Consider the following 8,890-nt stretch of genomic DNA (forward strand, 5'->3'; position numbering starts at 1 on the left):
GCCTCTTCGCTTACAGACTGTCCGCAGCTGTGTCCGTGCTACAAGCACAGCTGAGTGCAGCCACAGCGCTGAGGGCTCCCCGGCCTGTACAGGAAAAGTCCCCCAGCCCCTGGATTAGCACATAAGGTAAGTGTGACGATCCCATTTTATGGATGAAGAAACAGAGGCATAGAAAGGCTATTACTCAAGGTGACTCAGCCGGAAGTTGCAGAGCTGGGACTAACTGCAGGCGGTGTGACCCCAGAGCCTGGCACGTGATCACGTCATCATTTTGCATCCAATCAGTGTCTGTGCCTTTTGAGGGTGAGGCTCGAGTCAGTTCCGGTGGGAGGAGGGGAAGGCCGGACACGGCGTTATGGGGCAGAAGGAACTCCTGCCGCCACAGCCTGCATGTCAGGACTGCTTCCCAAGCGAGGTTGGCGCTAATGGAGGCAGGAGTGATCGTGAAAGAGCAGGGGCTGTGGGACCCTGCCTGGCCCAGGGACACCTGGTCCAACCTGATCCCAGGCCTGTGGCGGCTACAGCCATCCTGTTCCATGTGGTGGTTCACAGGACCTGGGGGGGTGGGAGTGGGGGGGAGCGGGGAGGGGGGGGAGCTGCAAGGAGGCCTGGCAGCCGGCGGGGAAGAGGTCACCATGACCCCAGGCTGTCGGAGCGCCCTGAGGAGTGGGCTCAGAAGCCAGGGCTGAGGCAGGCAAGCATCAGGTTACCGAGGGCGCCAGCCTGGCTGCCATCCATGCCAGGCTGGGTGGCTGCAGCCAGTGCAGACCGGGAACTTGCAGCGGATGCCTGCCTGGACATTGCCCGGAGGGAGCTTCCTCCTTCTCCCCGGCACAGGCCGGGCATCAGCATGATGTCACCCGTAGGAATGTTGCCAGCGAGGAGGGGTTGCCGCTGGCTCTGTCCAAGGTGCGGCCATGAGCACCTGCAGCCAGCAGCTGCCGTTTGTCCCCAGGCAGGTGCCATCAGACCCGTGCTCCAGCCACTCCTTCCTGCCTGGCACCGACCTCGGGGCGTACGCTCCTGGAGGCCACGTGGGGCCCTCTCCCCCCTCTGCCCATGCCTCCAGGCCGGGGACACATGCCACCACGCGTAACGTCTCCCCACACCTTGGCTGCCCCGAGGAGCTGGAGCCCCCTCCATTACGGCGTTTCCGTCCCCTGAGAGATTCGGTGTCCCTTTGTCTTGCACTAAACGGTGAACCCTGAGAGCAGGAATGGTCTTGTCTCTTTGTCCCAGACTGGGGCAGGACTGAGAAGGTGATGGCATGTAGGGGCAGTTTATGGCGCTAATAAGAATAACCGTGGCTGGTGTTTGTCACGCACTCCCTGTTTGCGGCTTCTGCTGAGCACCTCGCACACATCAGCTCTGGGACTGTCACTCACAGGTATTCTCGCAAACAAGGAAACTGAGGCCCAGAGCTGATGGGAGCTCCCCGAGAGGCCGCGCCCACCTCCCCAAGGAAGTGCCCTGGGTCCTCTCCGGCTTCAGGTCCAGCCTGCCCCGCTGCAAGGCCCTCTTGCGCCCAGATGGCAGGCGCAGGCGCAGGCGCAGGGAGAGCCTCTTCACCCCCAGACCCTGGGACAAGCAGCCCCAAGGCCCGGAGTTACTGTCTCCAAGGACAACGACTCCATTTGTGAGCGAGGGTACGTTTGTTCTCAGACTCTCTGCACCTCTGTCCTCCCTGCTCCTCTGACTCCCTTCCCGGGCCCCTGAGTCCCAGACCCCAAGTGTCCCACAGCCCACACATGTCCCGGGAACAGACACCTCAAACTCAACCCGCCTGGGAGCTGCACCAGGGGAGGAGGCAGCTGGCAAAGACGCTGACCGCTCCTGGGGCTGCACCGCAAGCGGGAGCTCTGAGCCGTTCAGAGCCCGCGTTGGCGGGTGCGGCTGAGGCCGCCCGGAGGCCAGGCAGGCGAAGAGGAGGAGCGAGGATGGAGCCCGGGACCTCCGTGCTTCCGCAGCAGCTGGAGCAGGAGCAGGAGCCGGAGCCTGGACACGAGGCTCGCGCCTCCCGGCCCCGCTCTGACCCTCCTGTCGCTGTGCAAAGCCATTGTGCTGCACGGCAGACACAGACTGCAGGGCTCCGTGGATATGAGTCCTCCCAATGAGTCAGCCCATACACACAACAGGTAGATTAGCAGTTGCCAGGGGTGAGGGAGAGGGGAGGAGGCCGAGTGGCTGCTCAGTGGGCACGGGGTCTTGTCCGGGAGGAAGACGCTTTGGGACTGGAGGGAGGTGAGTGTACGAAATGCCACTCAACTGGACACTTTAAAATGGCTAATTTTATGTTGCGTGAATGTTTCCCCAATAAAATAAAAAGTTTAAAAGTTAGTTTGTTTAAATAAAGTGTGAGTTGACAAAGAAAAATGAGAAATGAAACTAAAAAGATGAGCAAGATGCACCGATGGTGGAGGTCACTGGGTGCTGGGGGGTGGGGTGGGGGGCCGAGGCGCTGCTCAGAGGCACCAGCCAGAGGTGGTGGCAAGTCCACTCCCGCCTCAGGGGGGCGCACACGGGGCTTGCGTTCCTGCTTTTTAACCGCACATTTGTGTTTCTGCACTCCCCTAAAGAGCACGGTTTTGCACAATTTGAAAAACCGCAGAAAAGGAAGAAAATGGTGAGTAGTGGTCACTTAAGGATCTGGGGATACAAACAGTACCCTAACAGCGAGGGGCAAATGTCCCCTCCCCACTGGCGGAGCCCTCCCCCAGGGGGAGCCCTGGGCGCCCACCAGCCAGGCGCCCCGCGCTGAGGCAGGTCCGCTCCCGCTGAGGCAGGGCCAGCCCAGGAGGCCAGGGCCGACCAGCAGGATTCCTGGGACGCGGGCGTTAATTGCAGGCCGCAGGCTGAGGCGCCCCACTGCGCCCGGCTGGGAGCTGGGGGAGCCGGGAGGCGATAGGACTGACTGTCCACCTCCTTCGGCCTCTCCGCCCGCCCACCGGCAAGCCAGGCGCCGACAGACTCCTGTGGGACAGCTCTGTTTGCTGACTAACTGCGTGCACTCAGGAATCTGACAGTTGCCTTTTGTTCTTTTTAAATAACACTACCAAAAATGCACATTTGTTTTCATAAAAGTAATAAATGTTGTGTTAGGAATCTTGTCTGCCAATGCCAAAAACCTAACTCACATGGGAAGCCCCAGACATGTGTCCCATCTCTTCCCACCCCACAGACAGCAGGCCTCTCTCTCACAACGATTCCCAAAACCAGCACGACCCCCTGGCCTTGCGTGGACACACTTGGGCCCCGGGTCGTGACCGAAGCACAGACACTGGGCGATGAAACACTGCGGCTGCCAGGCCTGCCGTGTGCGCTTCTGAGTGCGCTGGGCAGCATCTACAGCGCGAGAGAGAGAGAGAGAGAGAGAGAGAGAGAGAGAGAGAGAGAGCGAGCGGGCGGGCAGGCGGTCGGCTCTGAGCCGCTGTCCTGCTGCTGCTGTCATAAGGAGGGCGGGCTGGTTCAGAAACCTGCTGCGGGGATTCAGAAAGCTCAGGGGAAAAACAGCAGCATTCTCCCATCACGGCAGGCTTTCTTCCTAGAGCCACCGCGTTATCTTTTCATACCTGAGGGAACTCACTTGCGCTCAGAGGATGCCCAACCAGCACCGAGACAGGGATTCAAGGAAGAACATGAGAAAGAGAAGAAAAGCAGAGGGAGCTTGGGCTAGACAGTGAGGCTGGCTCTCCCGGTTCCCGCCCACCTCCTGTGGCCATCCCTTCGCTGGTTCCCTCCAGCCCCAGGACAAACTTCTGCCTCCTTCAATGCCTCCAGTCACCCACCCACCCACCATCAACGTGTTTACCCACTCACATGGCCACTCACAAGCCCATCCACCATCTCTGCACCGCCCATCCAATAGTTATCTTCTAAACTCTGAAGTCAGCCCTAACCGGTTTGGCTCAGTGGATAGAGCATCAGCCTGTGGACTGAAGGGTACCAGGTTTGATTCCAGTCAAGGGCACATGCCTGGGTTGCGGGCTTGATCCCTGGGGACAGGAGTGGTTATATGCAGGAGGCAGCCAATCAATGACTCTCTCTCATCATTGATGTTTCTGTCTCCCTCTCCCTTCCTCTCTGAAATCAATAAAAACATATGTTAAAAAAAAACAAACAAAAACTCTGAAGTCACACTACCTGGTCCTAGGACCTGGTTTAAATCCAAGTCCCAACACTTTCAGCTGTTTGGCTTTGGTCAAACTACTTAACCAATCTGTACCTCAGTTTTCTCATCTGTAAAAGGGGGCTAATAACAATTTCCACTGCATAAGATTGGTTTTGAGGATAAAATGAAATAAGGCAAATACTGAAAGCTTGGCTAATAGTCTGACTCACAAAAGATCCTCGGTAAAGTGTTCTAGCATTGGGTTTCTGTTGTTTTTATAACATTTAGAGTTTTTATTACCAGACATTGGCCAGGTTAACTGAATGGACTAAGATTGGGCCAGCACAGCAACTTTTCCCTCTTTGCTGCCCTTGAGGCAAATTATGGCTGCAAAGAGCTTTGAGGAATCAAGGAAATGTCCTCCAGGACTTACTGATAGGAACAAACAAACAAAAAACTACTGTATCTTCATTTTATAAAAAGGCAGCTCAGACTTTGCAACTCCTAAAAGTCCTCAAGGCCTGGCCCTGAGATCTGCTGTTGCTGATTAAACTTCCTGGCTGAGGGCTGGGTAAACTGGACCTCTGGGGGCCCCCGTTTTAATGCGGGTGGGGGAGGGGGACAGACAGGCACCAGCCCACCCCTCACATCCTTGATGGGTTGTTTGTGGAAACTGACCGGCTTACAGAAAACCTCCTCGTCACTCCTCCCTCCCGGGCAGAGACGTCAGGGAAGGGGAGAGCCTCGGCTGGCCACTAGCTGGATCTCCAGGGGAACGCTGGATTTAGGTCTCTGAACCAAGGCTCGAGACCTTGAAATAATGGTCCAGGCCCTCACGAGTGATGTCGCAGTTCATGAAATAAGGGGAGACTATTGTGGACGAAGAGGGGTTCTACGAAAGTCACCTCACGGGTGAGCTGATCATAAATTCCTAACTGGGCAGGTCGTGGTGGGTAGCCACACCCCTGACACATAACTTCTTTGGCGAAAGGTTTGTCTTCACCAGGAGCAAGCCCTGCCCACTGCTCTGTACATCTGGGTTAACACAGCTCTGACATTCCAGAGTGGTCCCCCTTTTCAGAGCACATGTTCTTGTTAACTATTCTGGAACCCCACCTCGCTTTCTCCACCCCCAGGCGATCTTCCTTAGTTCCCCCTAATTCCAGACGCACAAAAGCAGCTGCGAACTCTCATTCTGGGAAGCCTTTTCCTCAGTCTGTCGAGATCTTGCTTCCTGGCATAGCCTCTCTTTGGCTCAAATACATTCTCATAAAACCTCTCTGCAGATGTGGGCGTTCTTATGCTGACACCGTGGCTGCCCTGAGCAGGCCAGCTTGCTCCAGAAGCTCTGCACTGAGTGTGAAAAGAGAGAAAAGAACAGGATCAGGGTTTGGCACGGGGCCTAAATCCAGGGTCATCTATGGCCAGAGGAGGGCCCAGCCCATAGTCAGGGTCAGGGGTCAATCTGTGGTCAGAATCAGGGTTCAACCCAGGGCGCAGTCCATGAGCAGGTCCCTGGTCCTGATAACCCTGCTTGTTATTGGTGGCTGCTGCTTCCTTGCCCGCAGGTGTTTCTCAAGGTGCACTTGACTTTCTCCTGCCACTTGACCTTTCTGTCACGTCCATGACATTTCTTACACGCTTCCTTTGGAGCTCCTGGCACAAGTCATACCAGCCCTGTTCATTCCTGCCCACCTCACCCACCCTCACCCCTTGAAGACTTCAGCCCCGGTGTCCTGTTTTGTTCTTGAACTTGTGCTTTTTTCATTGTGGCAGATACTCCAGCTCACGCTGGCTTTGGCGAAGGAGAGGGAGGGAGGATGTTTTCACTCCTGAAATGAAGCGATCGGATGCATCCAGCTTCAGGCATGGATGGACCTTGTGGTGCAGTCAGCCGTTGGGGCTCCATCCATCCTGCTCCCCATTTCCATGATCTCCTTGCCTTTATGCTTAGACCACTCCTCTTATACAGTGGGAAGGTGGTCTTCCCCCGAGATCCTTCTTCCCCCAGCTTCCATAAATCAAACTCACCAGAGGAATCTGACTGGTCCTGCTTGGGTCACATGCCCAACTCTGAACCAATCACTGTGGCTGGAGGGTGGGGTATCCTTGTTGGCCGGTTTTGCATCACATACCCATTCCTGCTAAGGGTGAGTTCTGCCCAAATCACACGAATCCCCGAAGAATGGTGGCTGAGCAAACAAGCATAGGTCCTAACCTTGAGCAAATTGAACTTGAACTGGGAATGACTCACTCAGTCAGACCTCACAATTCCCTGCGTTCCTCCATTCTGATCGCTTCCGTCTCCATTCCTCTGTAGCCACCCACTCGCAAGGCTACCTTTTGGATATAGACGTCCCTCCCCTCCCTCCACCTTTCCTACTCTGTCCTCCCTCCACGCGCTTCTTGACCCAATCCGAATCTCAGGACCCTCAGTCTTCCCTGCGTTTCCAACTAATCGGCCCTCTTCTGACTTTCTTTCCATCCTAGACCCCGTGTGTAAGCTCTCCAACCACCCTCGCACACCGCCCTCGTCTTTCACCTCCCCCTGGCCAGTCCACGTGGGCTTTCTCTCTTCCTGAGCGGGCTCACCAGCGGGCACAGTCACGGCTTTGTGCCTTTGTACACATCTGTGGTAATGTCGGTGACGTTGCATGACGTTCTCAGACGTTAATGTGCACATGACTCACTCGGGGGTCAAATTTAAAATGCAGATGCTGGCTTCTTAGGCCTGGAGTGGGGTGTGGGGGTCTAAGAGTTCCCAAGTGAGGCCGAAGCTGCTGAACAGCCAGGTTTTAGCAATCCTCCACTTCCTGTTGCCCCAACCTCCCTGCAGGGGAGAACCATCTGGGCACTTGTTAAATACAAAGAGGATTCATCTCTTCCTGGAATTTCTCATTGAGTAGGCACGGGCCAGATTTTAACACATTCCGAGTGACTTTTAACTCCCCGGGTAATTGGGAAATACTTCTGCCTCACGGTGATTTGGTTGGATGACTCATTTTGGCTTCCAGGTCTTCGCTGTCATCCACAAGTTCCACATCTGGTCTCCAGAGAAAACCCAGCGGTTGGTGTGAGCTCTCTTGTCAGGACGCCCTCGCTGCACCGCCTCTTGTCTGCGTTCCTTCCCATCCGGTCTTGGAGAAAAAGGCATGTCTTCACCTGAGCCCATCCCAATGCCTTCCTCAGACGCCTGGTTCAGCGCCAGCTCCCCCTGAGGTAACATCTCACAGAACCAGGCACATTGGCCCAAACCAAGAAACTGGCATGCCGCGATGCTAGAAACGAAACCACCAACTCTATTCGATGTCACCAGTTTTTTCACTGTTGTCCTAAAAGTGTATATTTTTAATTGTACAAGGTCTATCAATCGTTCCTTTAAAAATTAGAATGCACATCAAGGGCATCTTTAAAAACTGGAAAGCACAAATATAAAAAGAGAAAAAAATTTTTTGGTCACCAAAATCACCAAAACCACCATCCAGACACAACTACAGCTAGCATTTTGTTGTTCCTCCTGCGATGCTTTACCCATATAAACCTATATTTCACACAAGTATGCTCACCCTGCCCCACTAAATACTATATTATAAATAGCCTTCAGTTTTTAGTAATTATAACTCTAGATAATGATTTTTATTTTAATAATTTTAAAATTTTTAATTTAAAATTTTTATTGTTGACACTATTATAGATGTCCCTCATTTCTCTGCCCTTTGCCTACCTCCATCCAGCTCCCCTTCCCCGCCATCACCACACTGTTGTCTGTGTCCATGGGGTATGCATATATGTTCTTTAGCTAATCTCTTCACCCTCTTTATCCAGCCCCACCCCCTCACACCTCACACCTCTGACATTTGTCAGTCTGTTCCATGTATCCACGCTTCTGGTTCTATTTTGTTTATCAGTTTATTTTGTTCATTAGATTCCACATATTAGTGAGCTCATATTCCATAGTGTAAAAATATCACAGCTTTTTTATCCACTCACCTACTGATGGGCACTTGGGCTGTTTCCAGATCTTGGCTATTGTAAATAACACTGCTATGAACATAGGGGTGCATATATTCTTTCTGATTGGTGTTTCGGGATTCTTAGGATATAGTCCCAGAAGTGGGATCACTGGGACAAAAGGCAGTTCCATATTTAATTTTTTGAGGAAACTCCATGCTGTTTTCTTTTTTTTAAATAAGTCTGGGTTTGATTTGTTTTGTTTTTTTTTAATATATTTTTATTGATTTCAGAGAGGAAGGGAGAGGGCTAGAGAGATTTTTAGGGTTTTGTGACTTACATTGAAGTCTTTTATCCATTTTGAGTTTATTCTTGTGTATGGTCTAAGTTGGTGGCCTAGTGGAATTTTTTGCATGTGCCTGTCCAGTTTTCCCAGCACCATTTGAGCAGAGACTGTCTTTACTCCATGGTATAGTATGCTCTTGCCTCCTCTGTCAAATATTAATTGAGCTTAAAGGAGTGGGTCGACTTATGGGCTCTCTGTTGTTTCACTTATCCAATATTCTGTGCCAGGACCAGGCTGCTTTGACTCCCGTGGCTTTGTAGTATAGTTTGGTATCTGGTATTGTGATTCCTCCAACTTTGTTCTTTCTCAAGACTGCTGCAGCTATTCAGGGTCTTGTTGTTGTTGTTGTTGTTCCATTTTATTTTAAGTTTTTGATAGGTTCACATGGTTTAAAATTCAAAAGGTAGAAAAGAATATTTAGCCCAAATCACTCATTCTCATTTCCCACTCACCCAAACCCATCCTCTCCCAAATTATTACCTAGA

This window comes from Eptesicus fuscus, chromosome 4 (assembly GCF_027574615.1).
Source record: "Eptesicus fuscus isolate TK198812 chromosome 4, DD_ASM_mEF_20220401, whole genome shotgun sequence".
In the NCBI taxonomy this organism is placed as follows: Eukaryota; Metazoa; Chordata; class Mammalia; order Chiroptera; family Vespertilionidae; genus Eptesicus; species Eptesicus fuscus.